Raw genomic sequence first — 13,755 nt, 5'->3', positions numbered from 1 at the left:
TAGTGCATAATTTGAATTGAGTCACATCCAGGTGTTTATAGCATGTCACAATTGGGTTGCAGCTGAAGGCAGTGAGAGTTTCTCTCAGTGGGGCAGTATGGTGTTCAGTGGGGGAGAGGATGTGGCACTATGGTCAGATTTGCTGAATTTGGAACTGGGGAAACAGGTTCAGCCTTCATGACCAGTCCACCAGACCACTCCCCCTGAGGGAGCACATTCCCATTCTAGAGGCCCTGCAAGATCTTGAAAGCCGTGATGTCTTAGCACCAGCAGAAAGACCCTAGTGGTGGCAAGTGTGTGTTAACCTTGAAGGCTGTCCACCACTATTCATTATGAAGTTTAACTCCAGTCTTGTAGGCAGGCTCAGCGAAGCAGCACACCATAGAGCAGTGGTTCCCACACTTTTTCAACCCACGGTTCCCTTGACCTACTGTCTATTGCCCGTGCAAATTAGTCTGTCCCTGGCCCAGTGCATCTTAGCTGGATACGTGTTGAAGGCAACCCACCCTCTAGAAATCATCCCACACACTACTCAAGCCACGGGAATATAGAGTCCCCCGCCTCTCGACTGAGCAGGTCTGCCAGCTAAATGCACTATCACAGACATTTGCTCCTGGCCTTGAAACCATCCTGTGCTTCTCTCCGAACACTCAGTGCCTACAAGGATCTGCTGGAGCCATGAAGGCGCCTCCCGACGAGGACCACCGGTCCAATACAGTCACACATAAGCAGTCACAAGTCTTAAAAAAATGATATATGATGGCACACGCACAATGAGCAATGACATCACACTAAATGAAGTCAGAGTGAAGTCACTGTTCTATCCAACTTAAACTGATCGCAAATAAGCCCCACCCGTTTAACGTGGTAAAGCAGACTTTGTTGAAAGTATAACATACAAACGGAAGCACACGCACATGGAAAAACTATTTCTATCTACAAACCACTTTCGTGTCCAAGTCTCTGAAAGAAAAAGATAGAAGGCTTTAAGCAATACATTAGTTTGCATTTAAGGAGATGAATTGATTATTTTAGTTATTATGGACAAAGCACAGAAATTTAATCTGGACAATCTAACACACGCAACAGCATAAAGTGTGAAAGGTGAAGGTGGAATTACTCTCGAAGAATGATTCCATCATAGTTGCCCAGGTAGATTCCAAATGTATATCATTATGAATCTTACTCATGGTTAGAGATTTTAAGTGTCTTACTGCACACACAAATCCCGTAGATGCACTGCAGACATTGAATGTGTGCCTGCAGCCCTGCAGGTCAGTGCCAAACACGAAGTGCCAAGGACTGTTTTGTGATCGAATGCAATTGTGGATGAAACATCGGACTGGTAGTGCAACCACCGTCTCACAGTTTACTTTAGTGTTATTTATTTGCGGTTGTTTTATATAGTGCTAACTAGATCCGAGGAGATCAGAGCGCTTTACATGTTTGATTACATTTACAAGATGCACATGAGAGTATTCACAAGAGACAGAGTCTTGCAGATCTCTTGAGTGGCTGCTGGTCCCGCAGAACAGCGGTCTACAGGTAAATTCGGCAAGAGCGTACAGCCAACAACCCTACACAGCCATGCCCAGCACTAAAAACCACCCTCTAACAGACTCCAAAGGAACAGGCTGTCACTACTACGTGGTTCATATATTAAAGTATCCTATCCTAGCTTTTGAGGTAATCTCAAGATGAATGTTGATCAGCCTCACTCCCTTACAGCTTCAGGGCAAGATTTGTACGGTGGGGTGCGTGACAACTGCTGCGTGTGTTGTACTCTTAAATGTTAATTCTGAGCTAGATAACTAAAGTGAGCACAGCTGTGCGTGGGACAAGCCCTTTTTAGGTCTCGGCATGCGTAGGCTGCGCTTGCGCAGTCTCACCGGCAAGATCTTATGTTTTTCAGTGTGGGGCTTGAACCCGCCCCTCTTCTCCATTGGCTGGCTTCCTAAACGGAGGCCAGTCATTGGAGGATAGGGAAGTCTGTCCATTTAAGCCCTGTCTTTTTGGGATTCGGGAGTGTGTTTTTTAGTTTTTCTCTCCTCTTCCCTTTGGCTGGACTTTTACATTTAAGCCAATGGGAAGAGGAGATAAAGAAAAACACGCCCTCCAGTCGGAAACTGACGGGGCGTTTCTCCGAGGCATTTCTGCTGCGCCTCAGAGAAACATGGTGGTGTGGAGCCCTCCTCTTGTTCACATTTCCTTTCTATCTTTCCTAGTTTTCCTTCCTGCATCGCTCATCACTTTCCTTACTTATTTTGTTACAAGAGTGGGCGATGCGCCTCCTGCGTCCTGAGGTGGGACGGCAATGTCTTTTCTTGTGTAAATAAATTGCATCTGTAAAGCTTAAGCACGCTCGAGGTAGGCTTGTTACAGACTGAGGAGCCCAGACATTTTAATGACCGTGACCCTGTGAGCTGCAGCTCGCCGGCTACATCCAGGCAAATCACCGGGCAAGGCACGGACTGAGCCCTGTGGGCGACTCATCATCCTCATCCAAGACAGGCTACCAGACGCTAGTACCACCTCGCGACCCTGGGAACGCAGTCTGCAGCCCGGCGAGCCCTCACCTGCACCCACACACTGCCGTCAACCTCTACCTGGTACCCCAGCCTGCACAGCCCCCTCCCCCCCCTCTCAGGAGGAGTGGTTTCACTCGCACCCACCCTCCTTGACACAGGCACCCTGACTTGCACCCACATCACAAGTGAGACCCCCACTCCCTCTGGATCAGGAGTCGAACCCTTCTAGAATCGAGGAAGGAGTCGCTCGCCTTCAGTCCGTGGACTGAGTTTGGGAAGAAAACTCTCTCTCACCTGAACACGCCGGTGGTCACGCACCAAGAAAAGCCAACCCGGATTGGCAACAAGCAAGTTTAAAAAATAAAATAAAAAATAAAAATTTAAAAAACACAGCGCCAGACCGCAGCGTGAATACTGAACTGCACGCCATTTATTTTTTTCTGAAGTTTTTGTTAGTTCGTGCTATTCACGTTACTTTGTGCTCTGTGGTTTTGCTTTCGTACTTTTCTGCATTACCGTGTCTATCTAGCGCCGTGGAACTCGAAGCGTTTTTACTTGAGTGGTGGGCATTCTAGTCACCCAGTGGTTTTGGCAGCTCAGTCCTGGGGCGGTGGTGTAAAGCAAAAAGAGGGTCTCCTTAAGAGTGCACCGAGGGGTCGCAGAGTCTCCCATTTTGGAAATTTATTGAGCTTGCGTTGAATGGGGCCCCTTTGAATGTTTGTTGGCCCCTTAGCCTTCACGGGGCTTGCGTTATGTCTCTGTTCTGGGTCAAGGCTTTCTAAGCGCTGCTTTTCCAAAAGTTTGACAGGGCCGTTCCGCCTCCTTCCCTCCACTAATGTGTGTTCAGTGCTTACCTTGCTCCAGCCCTTCCAGCTTTTGATCAATGAACCACGCGCTACAGTGTACCGATGCCTCAGTCAGTCAACGTGTACAGCTTTTCCCATATTTTTAATCACCTCTCAACATTTTGGGTCTTAGGTCCTATTCATGTCAATGGATTCGGGTAGAGGGGGTCGTTTAAGACCCCAGAAAAGCCAGTTGAAAGTGACTCTCCTCTATATGATGGTGAACTGAAGTGTCTTTTGGGAACAGAATGTATTGAGAAATAGCGCAGGTTAAACAGGTGCTCAGCTGTCATGCCTGAGATATAAATGAGAGAATATATAATATATATATATATATATATATATATATATATATATATATATATATATATATACATATCCTCGGCTTTCCCTCGCGCTGTAGTCTTTTCTCCCCAGCCACGAACAGGGACGAACCAAGGTATTGGATGTAAGTTAGTTTATTTTCAGTGCTGTCGCCATAACGTTTCGGCTCCGTGGAGCCTTGATCACAAGACAGCGTGTCATAGTGCTAAGTCCATACTTAAAGTGCAAGTGCTATCATTTCATTGGGTTACATTCAGTAAACATAGAGGACAGATTATTTACAACACTTCTTTAAAATAAATAAAGTAAATAATCGGGACTAAAATATTTACAGCAATATTGTGCAAATTACGCACGTCATAACAAATAATGTCATTTGTGTATATCATATGCCAGAAAATAATTATGGGTTAAATCCCTTTATACACTGAGCAGTTCTGTACATTGCTTGTTCACTCGAGCAACCCCTAAAGTGCTACGTACGTCTAAAGAAAAAAGTTCTAAATGTGCAATAAAGATACCTAAATTAAAATCCGATTAATATTGTTACAGTCAGACAGACTGAGCCCAGTCTGCCTCACAAAATACTTCTACACATCCAGTTAAACTCCATATATGTACAATATGATAATATCTCTAAGAGGCATAGTTCAAATGGACTCATAATGAAATTGCAACCAAACTACAGCATGGAGGCGAGTCATCCCTAATGATACAGTACTCAGTATAGCGACTTGAATCCACATGCTTAAAACCACTGCAGGTGAATAACAGGATTAAAGATGGAGTTAAAGTGCAAACAACGCAATAGGTAGTCTTAGGATGGTGCAAAAATGTTAAAGCATGTTAAAACGAGTCATCATTAAAACAATAAATAGTAATTCATCTTATTAAAACACTATTTAAAATTACGACCCTTGCACTACATTTTCCCACATGTATCCTGACTAATCCTACATAACCTAGTAAACAAGTATATAGATCCTCTGTGAGATTTAAACCCCCAGGTTGTTTAATGTCTAACTGTAGGATATATTTGGTCTCTAATTTGCGCAGTTTTGACTCCCTATTTATGCCCTTTCTGCTGGCACCCACTGCATCAATTACTTAGTAAAGGAGTCCTTTGTTGTTACGCCGATGGTGCTCTTTAAAATGTCTGGCTACCGGATACGAGTTATCTTGGCTGGTTATGGCACTCAGATGTTGTAGTACACATTTGTGTACAGGGAGCTTAGTGCTACCCACATAACGATGGGCACAGGGACATTCAAGGATGTAAACCGCATATTCAGTCTAGCACGCAAGAACTTTGCGGATCTGGTGTTCTGGTTGCTGAATCCATCCTTGTATGTCATCCTGTTGACACCATGTGTGCAGGCTTTACAAGTTTTACACTTGAAAAAACCTCTGTTACTTTGAAGCCAAGTAGTTTTTTCTAACACTTCCGGGCTGGTGTCAACCAATCGGTCCTTCATAGTCTGAGCTAGACTGTATGCGATTGATGCCTTCTTAGGAAATAGGTATCACAGAGGTCTCGCATGGGCTGAAGCATGTTTTATGACCCACGAGAGACCATTCAAAATATAACTATAGGCCTGCCATTGCAGCCTGTGTAAGTTGGTGCTTACACCACTCACTAAAGATATAACTTTCCTATGTCAAGGGTCACTCCACTAAAAACCTATTAGTCGCCCCTCTAGCAGGCCTTTGCAAGCCTGAAGGCCGGGTGCTTGGTTATAATAGTGAGGGTGCCCCTGCCTGAGCAGGACACTCCTGCAGCCTAAGGAGTCCAATCTCCTGGCTTGTCAGAGAAGAAGCCATATACTATACAGTGGGGCACTGCGTATTTTGTGCAATGACCATCTCGAAAACAGCTGCAGCTAATCAAATGATGTTTGGTATCAAACATGTTGAAATCATACCCTCACTAAGCACTGAATGTGCCTTCTTATAAGCTCTGTATTCCCGTTGCCAATCTTCTAGACCCAGACAGCGCAAAAGAGTTGCTGCTGACCAGAGGCACGATTCTGCCCTCCTGCTGCTGAGCCAAGTGCAAGCAGGGAACGGCAGAACAATAAGCATCCCGTCACAGGAAGTTGTTACCACCTCCCAGACAGGATTTAGTGCATTGGGACCAGTTGGGTGCACTGGTCAGCACCAGAAAGTCTGCATGAGGGGCACATTTAGTGTCCCAGGGCATAGTCCAGTTCTAACCAGTAACCCTGAGAGCCTATGGAAAGACTCTTCCATACCAAACATTATAGGATTCTTGCAGCTGTTTGAGATGGTCATTGCATAATTATACAGTGCCCCTCTATATGGTATATGGCTGCTTCACTTACAATCCAGAAACATGGACTCCATAGACTGTAGTGGTGTCTTACTCGTGCAGGAACACCCTCACACTTCAAACAAAGCACCCTGCCTTCAGGATTGGAAAGCCCTGCTATAAGGGAGACATAGGTTTTAGGTGAAGTGACCCTAGATATAAGGAACCTATATCTTTAGTAAGTGGTGCTAGCACCAGCTTACACAGGCTGCAGTGGCAGGCCTGTAGTTCTAGTTTGAATGGTCTCCCATGGGTGGCATAATACAGGATACAGCCCATTGGGGACCGCTTGGGTACCTATGCCCTAAGTACATTAATACCATATACTAGGGCCTTATAAGGGTACCATAGTATCTAATCTGAGATGTACCCTAGTATTGCACATAACAATTGAATTTTGGCACTCACTGGCAGAAGGAGGGCTGAACCACAAGCCCCAGCAGCGCCCGCGGAATTTGGCCTCCAATGTTTCCTCACCGTGCCAGGAGTTGCCTAAAACCAGCACTTGGCCTCCCACTGCATAGGACACTCACCAGCAGGAAGGGGGCTCGCACCATAAGCCCTAGCAGTTTGGCCTTCAACGTTTCCTCATCACGCCACACACACAAAGCCACCCACACACACAGAGCCACCCTCACACAGACAGCCACCTACAAAGAGCCACCCTCACACAGACAGAGCCACCCTCACACAGACAGCCACCTACAAAGAGCCACCCTCACACAGACAGAGCCACCCTCACACAGACAGAGCCACCAAAACAGAGCCACACACACACACACAGAGCCAGACAGAGCCACACACAGAGCCCCAGAGAGCCACACACACACACCCCCAGAGAGCCACACACACACACCCAAACACTCATCTTTACTTCGTTACAAGCAAGAAAGTTTTGGGACTCTATAAATATTCTGCAACAGACTTTTGAGGTTCAATAACCTTAAGCTACGAGCCAATGAGCATTCAGACGTTAAATGCTACAGGCTAATGTGAGCTGCTATTCAGCATAGTAAAGGAACTCTCCAACCCCAGCGCCAACGACATCCCGCCCTCACAAGAACCGTGCGACTCACTAGTCACATTCTTCCACCGCAAGATTATTGACATCCACGACAGCGTCACCACCACAACCACCCTGACCACACCAGACTCCACCTCCCCTGTGAACACCCCCAGCGCCTTCCGACTGACCTCCTGGTCCAACGTCAGCGACGACGAGACACGCAAGGTCATGAACTCCATCCACTCAGGATCATCGTCAGACCCGTGCCCACACCACCTATTCAACAAAGCAGACGCAGCCATCGCACCCCAACCATGGAAGGTCATCAACATCTCCTTCGAAACAGCAACATTCCCGTAAAGCTGGAAAGATGCTGAAATCCACGCCCTCCTCAAGAAGCCCATGGCGGACCCCAAGAACTACCGTCCCATCTCCCTGCTCCCGTTAAAGTTCATCGAGAAAATCGTCAACAGGCAATTGGCCCACCACCTGGAAGACAACATCTTGTACCCGTCCCAGTCCAGATTCAGACGAAACCACAGCACCGAGAGAGCCCTCATCGCCGCCACAGATGGCAACAGGCGCCAACTAGACAACGGCGAAACATCAGCTCTCATCCTCCTGGACCTGCCGGCCGCCTTCGACAGGGTCTGCCATCGCACTCTAAAGACACGCCTCTTAGAGGTCGGAATCCAAGAGAAGGCCATTGACTGGACCACGCCCTTCCTCTCCGGCAGAACCCAGAGCGTCCGCCTCCCACTCTTCCGATCCAAAGCCACCGACATCATATGCGGCGTACCCCAAGGCTCATCCCTCAGCTATTCAACATCTACATGGCCCCCCTGGTAAAAGTGGCCCGCCATCACGACCGTAACATCATCTCCTACTCCGACGACACCCAGCTCATCTTCCTCACCAAGGACCCACACACCGTCAAAACCAACCTCCATGAGGGAATGAAGGCCGTTGCCGACTGGATGAGGAGCAACCTTCTGAGGCTGAACTCAGACAAGACTGAGGTACTCATCCTCGGACCCAACCCCTCAGCCTGGGAAGACTCCTGGTGGCCGACCCCACTGGGAACAGCACCAACACCCACTGACCATGCACGCAACCTAGGATTCATCCTCAACTCCTCCCTCTCCATGGCTAAGCAGGTCAACGCCATCTTCTCCTCCTGCTACAACACCCTCCGCAAGCTCCGCAGGATCTACAAGTAGATCTCGACTGAAACAAGAAGAACGGTGGTGACACAGGCCGTCGTCAGCAGCAGACTGGACTACGGCAACGCACTCTATGCAGGAATCCCAGCCAAACACCTATGACGACTTTAACGCATCCAAAACGCCTCCGCCCGACTGATAGTCAACATCCCCTGCAGCAGCCATATCCCCCGTCACCTGAGAGACCTACACTGGCTTCCCGTCGACAAGAGGATCACCTTCAAGCTCCCCACCCACGCGCACAAAGCACTCCACAACGCCAGAACAGCCTACCTTAACAGCAGACTCTGCTTCTACGCCACCACCCGCCAGCTCCTCTCTGCCAGCCTCACCCTCGCCGCTGTCCCCGCATCCAACGAGCAACCTCCGGCGGCAGATCCATCTCCTACCTTGTCCCCAAGACCTGGAACACCCTACCTACCCACATACGGCAGACCCAAGACCAACTCTCCTTCAGAAGACTCCTCAAGACCTGGCTCTTCGAGCAGTAGCACCACACCACCCCCTCAGTGCCTCGAGACCACTCACAGGTAAGTAACGCGCTCTACAAGTAATCAGATTGATTGAATTTTCTAAACAAACAAAATTCCCGGGCCCCGATGACATCCCAGCGATCTCTTTCTACATGATAGGGAAAGCTGGTCAAGACAGCTTTTGATCTCATCCCAAGTAACAAATTATGGCAAGTGCTAGAAGACTTAACTGCCTATGGAGATCTTATCCTTAGTTATTCGTATCCATACTGGCACCTACACTTTTATCTCTTTATGAACAATGTAGTGGAAACTCTCTCAGTTTCCAACGGTTGCATCCATGCTGTGGAGGTAAAATATTGTGACTGTCTTGTTTGCGGACAACACCTTGCTAGTGTCAAACACATATCTTTTTCCAATAAATGCTTTAACCTCCAGAGCTTTCTTACCATTACTATTCTTCTGTGAGCTTTACTGAATGCACCAAGCTCTCTGCAACAGGTGCCTTAAACCCATTAGATTATTTTAAAATGTAGACTTTGGCAATGAGGAGAAACATGGCAATGTATCTGAGCTGCTCAATTGGTTGCAACTCCTATTTGGCACAGTTGTAAAACACAAATATATTTGTTGAGGCCCAGATTTTGCCCCAGGTATGCGCCACTTTTTCAGCACATCCCAGACAGAAAATCTCATTTGTAAGATCTCATAATGCACTTAAATGTCCATGATAGAACTGCTAAGCATGTGTGTGACGTCTTAAAAACGGATGTCACTTCTTGTGAGGTAACTTTCTGTGATGCCACGTGTAATATCATGCACTGTCGACTAGTACAGTGCTATCACGTGCATTGATGTCACTTGCATACTGTTAAACTCGGCTAGTTCCCCCACTTCTCTTATGAAGACGTGTGCCCTGCATGTCTCTGGTAACATCTGTGTGGATGTGAGCGCATTTCCAGTATCAGCTTACAAGCAAAACTTCATTTCTCCGCACAACGTCGTAGCCACTTTTCTCTTGTAACACACTGTTTGCTACCTTTCACGTTTTGTTTGCTTTTGATACTTGCACAAGTGCCACCATTGCCTACGCAACGTTGGTTCTTGTGCCTCTGTGTCTAGCATATATTGCAGTATATTACCTCTAAATGTACTTTGTTTTCTCTTGTAACTGCACACTTGTCACTCTCTCCTCCTGTATTGAACTGTTTGCTACCTCTTGTCACTTTTACCTCATGTAACTTATCGTCTGCTTTTGTAATTTGTTCATTTGTAATTTTCTGAATTGTGAAGCGCTCTGACGCCTTTGGGTAAAATCCGCACTATCTAAAAACGAATAAATACATAAATCTATCTAAGTAATATCTTCGCGTTTGGACCGATTTCAATCTACATTTTGTGCGTTAGTTACTACCAGTAGGTGTGCTATTATGATCAAATTATGAAAGCACCTGGACACACAGAAGTTCGGCTCCATTTTTTTTTTAAATAAAACAGTTCAGGCATGATGGGTATAGCATGTCTTGACACATTTCACCAAGCAATACAATTTTATTTAGTAAATATAATTAATTTTAACTTTTTTTCTGCACTCCACACAAAAAAGAAGACAGACACACATTGTCTAACACGCATTTTCACTGTGATGAGACGGATCACGCCCAACAAAAACCAGTTGGAAATGGATCAATGTAATGTCGAGCAACCTTTCGCACACCAGACGGACAAGAACAGTTGTAGACGCGCCTTGTTCCCTTCTTAACACCCGTGGCTTACTTGTTACATGATGAGAGCCCCCTGACATGTTAGTTCCCAAGGCCCTCCGTATCCCTGTGTCCCCCAGATCTTGCCGAGTGCGCCCGCCCACCCACTCGCCAGGCAGCCTAACGATGGAAATTGGAAGACGTCGGGCTCGGGCCAGTTACTCAAGGCAGCGTGGTGTTGACACTAGCGGCCACGGGAAGCCCTCACCTCTAGGTCGGACTGGGTGCCGCGGGGTATTTACGGGATCTGCCTCCTCTCCTCGCGGGCTGCTACGTGCTTCGAGCAGGGTGCCCTCAGTGTGAGCTCCGGCCGCCGCGCCTAACTGTACCAGGGCCTGCAGGACCTTCCCATCAGAGGGTAAGGGCCCCGCCTCCACAAGGCCACGCCTCACTTTGCCGACGCCACCAGGCCAAGGGCCTATCACCGCGAAAGGTCGGGATAACTCTTCCAAAGTAAGCTCCGCCCTTATCCTACCCTCGGGCCTATCACCGCGCTAGACCTCAAAATCTCCCGCGCTGGGGGCGGCCTCCAGCTCCGAGCCCCGCCCCCACGCCTCCTCGTTGAGCCCTTACTGGCCGTTTGGTCTGACAAGGCTTTAGCTGGCTTTACTCAGTGTGTTTACACTTTGACCGGACAACGGGTCAAAGCGAGGCGCACTAGTCTATTCTTTCTACTCTTCTTTTTTTCTTTATTATTTTTTATTGTGTTTTCATTGACACAGTACAAACAAATTTAGAGATGTAACATTTGTGACAAATAGACCGATTTCGCTTATTCGATTATAGAACACAAAAAGCGACATCAGCGTTTAGTTTGTATTTGTTGGGTGGTTGGTTACAAGACTCAATGGGCTATTCTTTTTCATGATAACGTTGGGGCGGTCTAGAGCTGCTGGCCCTGTGCTTGTTTCTAAACATAAAAACATGAACATATAACTTACATAAAAAAATGGGGGTGGGGTCGCACACTACTCACACACCGGCAGTGTCGCCCCTAAGGACTCTGGTCAATGTAGTAAAATGTTCGCAATGCATCATCTTTCGATCTTCTGCTATCTTCGCTGTCTTCGCCATCCCTGGACACGTGTTTTGGGGTTTCACCCCTCGTCAGCAGGGATAGGAAGTGTTCTGGGGTTGCCGATGGCTGCCAATAGCCAGGTATAGTACCACTCCGGCGCGTAGGTGCGGGATCCCAGGCTCGTCAGCCCGCTGCTCAAGGGAGCTTTAAAGTTACAAATGGGGGTGGGGTCGCACACTACTCACACACCAGCGGTGTCGCCACTAAGGTTTATGAGTTATATTGGTCGGTAGTTTTTTGGCCATTGTGGGTCCTTACCCTCCTTTGGTATGACTATAATGTTGGCCTGTGACATTGTAGAGGTTACTTCCCCGACCTTTCCGCAGTGGTTGAAGGCTTTCACTAGGGTAGGTGTTATTTGTTCCTGAAAGGATTTGTAGAAAGGAGCTGTGTAGCCAATCGGTCCTGGGGCCTGGTTATCTTTTAGTGTCTTGATGGCTGTCTTGACTTCAAGGGTCTTGAAGTCTTGGCCTAGCGCCTTAGCCTCTTCTCCTGTTATTTTTGATAGTTTTAGATTTTCTAGATAGGATTTCGTTCCTTTTGTGTCTAGCTCCTCCTCCTTGTTGTACAGCTCTTTATAGAATTCTTTGAAGGTGTGTACTATGTCTTTGTGACCGGTGTGTGTTTTGCTTGTGGCGTCTGTGATTGATGTGATGTTGTGTTGTCTCTGTTTACGTTTGAGGTATGATGCCATTGTTTTCTCTGCTTTGTTTGCTTCGAAAAGGTCAATCTCTTTGTATTTTTTTATCCATAGCCCTGCTCGTTCGCTAAGTATTCTGTTGAATTCATATTTCTTTTTTGTGAGTTCTGTGAGTGTGTTTTGATTTGTAGTGTCTCCAAAGTGTGTTGTTTCCAGCCTTTAGATATCTTTTTCTAGTTGAGTCAGCTGACCTTCTCCCAGAATGGAGTGTCGTCTGTGTTGGGTGTATAAATGTTTGCCACATAAGATGACCTGGTATACAGTAGAGATCAACTGGTGTCACTTAGCGCTGGTAGGGGTTTGTCCTGTCCACGCATAACCCCATTTATTCCTCCTTTGATTCCCTGCCCACACTGCGAAAATAACCAGGAGGGGTCCCCCCCATCTCCCACACACATTCCGAGCACATACTCCTTAAGGCTCCTGAACTGCCGTTCCCTTCCTAAACATAGCGCCGAAATCCATCTGCTATTAGAAGAATTTAGTCCTGATGTCCTGTTTCTGACTGAGACTTGGCTCTCGGAGGTCTCAGGTCCGGATATTGTTAGGGCCCTTCCCCATGGCTATGGGATAAGTAGGCTTGATCGTCCCAAGGGCAGGGGTGGAGGCATAGCCATTATCTGTAAGGACTTTCTCAAATGTCGCACTGTGGATAACCCACTGTCTGACTGCGAAAGTCTGGAATTCGCTATTTCCTTCTCCCCTACCTGTACACTCTCGGGCATCCTACTTTATCGTCCACCAGGCTCCTGCAATAACTTTTGTAATGCCCTTCTTGAAAAAATTTCTCACCCTAGCAGTACCTCTTCGAATTTCTCCATTATCGGGGATTTTAATATTCATATTGATGACCCTGAGGCACTGATTCCGCAAAATGTTTTGGAGGGAATGGGGACTTTAGCATTGAAACAAATTGTGGAGGGAGCAGTGGCTCCCTCCACAATTTGTTTCAATGCTGGCCATCTAATTGACCATTTTTACACCAATCTCACTGACATGCAGTGGAAGGAGTCGTTACCTATCCCATGGTCAGACCACTCATTTCTATCATTTGCATGGACGCCCATGGATGCTGTCCATCCTTTTACAACTACAGCCAAGACTGGTCGGACTTGGTCAAAACTGCCTGTGTCAAAGTTAACAACTGTTTTAAAAGACTCCATTCTGTTAATTAAGAAGGATAATCCGATTGAAGCTTACAGTTCCTTTAATAAGTGGCTAGAGTTCTCTCTTGACCGCACTCTCCCTAAACACAAAATAGTGCACCGTGGAGGTTCCAATAAAATGCACTGGTATACTGCAGAACTGAAATGTCTCAAACGGAACTGTAAGAGGCTAGAGAGGAAGTGGAGAAAGAACTTCACCCCAGAATTAAAGCGGAATACAGAGCTACTCGTAGGAACTATAAGACCCAACTAAAATTAGCCCAAGCCTCTTATTACCAGCTTGAGATATCTAAAAGCGATAACTCCCCTAGGGAAATGTA

At 47.0% G+C, this 13,755-nt stretch overlaps 1 protein-coding gene across 1 annotated transcript in view; it reads right to left on the bottom strand.

Annotated features, from left to right (window-relative positions):
• LOC147729252 (CD59 glycoprotein-like) overlaps positions 1-10,868 on the bottom strand; it is a 142,084-nt gene extending 131,216 nt beyond the window's left edge. The window contains exon 1 of the mRNA XM_086959551.1: positions 10,700-10,868. The gene's annotated coding sequence lies outside the window, so the exon portion shown is untranslated. The remainder of the gene's footprint in view (positions 1-10,699) is intronic.
• Between the last annotated feature and the right edge of the window lie 2,887 nt (positions 10,869-13,755).

Source organism: Lissotriton vulgaris, chromosome 2_2 (assembly GCF_964263255.1).
Source record: "Lissotriton vulgaris chromosome 2_2, aLisVul1.2, whole genome shotgun sequence".
NCBI classification, from domain to species: domain Eukaryota; kingdom Metazoa; phylum Chordata; class Amphibia; order Caudata; family Salamandridae; genus Lissotriton; species Lissotriton vulgaris.
Note: the sequence above shows the minus strand (reverse complement) of the source record. Positions and strands in the feature narration are given on the sequence as shown.